Below are 1559 nucleotides of genomic sequence, written 5' to 3' on the forward strand. Positions count from 1 at the left end.
TAAAATAAGCTAAAATTTCAAAATCTAACATGAATTACTACCTTGTTTTAAGCTTAAGATGGCCGAATGCTATATCCCTTTTCTTCTTTAAAGTTCAGCTACTAAGGGAGAAGATGAAACCAACATTTTGTCTTTCTTTTTCTTTTCTTTAGCTCACGGCCATGGGGGGGGAAACAACCACACATTTTTTGTTTTTATTTCTTTATTACCCATACTCCCTATTTTATTTTTTTTCTAACATACCTCACTAAGCCACATGTTCCCAACATGTTTCCATCATAGCATGGCCGGCCACTAGCTCAAATTTTGGGTAATTTGACATGCAAACCCATCATTTTCATAACATGCATTAATAGGCCACTTCACATTTGCCTAGCACATTTCTAAATTTTCTCACATAAGTCCTATTTAATAAAATTCACTTACAATTAAGAAAATTCAAACATGAAATTTTCACACATGCATATATACATATAATAAACATCAAATATGATGGTAATTATTGTATGACTCGTTTTGTGGTCCAAACCACTCCCCGACTAGGGTCATTTGGCTGTCACAACTCTCCCCACTCAAGAATTTTCGTCCCGAAAATCTTACCGGTAAATAGGTTTGGTATCGTTCTTTCATCGAGCTTCGTTTCCCAAGTAGCTTCTCGATCCGTGTTTGAGCCATAACACCTTTACTAACGGAACCTTTTGTTTCGCAACTCCTTCACTTCACGAGCTAGGATACGCATCGACTCTTCTTCATAACTCATATCGGCTTGAATTTCAACCTCCGACGGACTAATTATGTGCGAAGGATCAGATCTATAGCGTCGAAGCATCGAAACATGAAAGACGTCGTGAATCTTTTCAAGTTCAGGAGGTAAAATCAATCGATACGCAACTGGACCGACTTGTTCAGATATTTCGTATGGCCCAATGAATCTCGGACTCAACTTGCCCTTTCGGCCAAATCTGAGTACTTTTTTCCAAGGCGAAACTTTAAGAAATACTTTATCTCCCACCTGATATTCATGTCTTTTCGTTTCAAATCCGCATACGATTTCTGACGATTTGTGGCTGCCTTTAGACTTTCACGGATTACCCTTACTTTCTGTTCGGCATCTTTAATCAAATCGACTCCGAAAATTTTACTTTCACCGAGCTCGGTCCAAAACAATGGTGTACAGCATTTACGACCGTACAAAGCCTCGTAAGGTGCCATCTTAATACTTGATTGAAAACTATTGTTGTAAGCGAATTCAATCAAAGGTAAATACCGTTCCCATGAACCTCTAAACTCAAGGATGCAGCATCTCAGCATATCCTCGAGTATCTGAATTATCCGCTCGGATTGACCATCGGTTTGGGGATAAAAAGCGGTGCTAAAATGTAGCTTGGTACCCAAGGCTTCTTGCAATTTCTTCCAAAATCGTGAGGTGAATCTCGGATCTCTATTCGACACGATAGAAATAGGTACCCCGTGTAATCTCACAATCTGAGAACATACAATTCGGCTAATTTATCCAATGAAAATCCATACGCACGGGGATAAAGTGAGCCGACTTAGTC

This window comes from Gossypium hirsutum, chromosome D02 (assembly GCF_007990345.1).
Source record: "Gossypium hirsutum isolate 1008001.06 chromosome D02, Gossypium_hirsutum_v2.1, whole genome shotgun sequence".
NCBI lineage: Eukaryota > Viridiplantae > Streptophyta > Magnoliopsida > Malvales > Malvaceae > Gossypium > Gossypium hirsutum.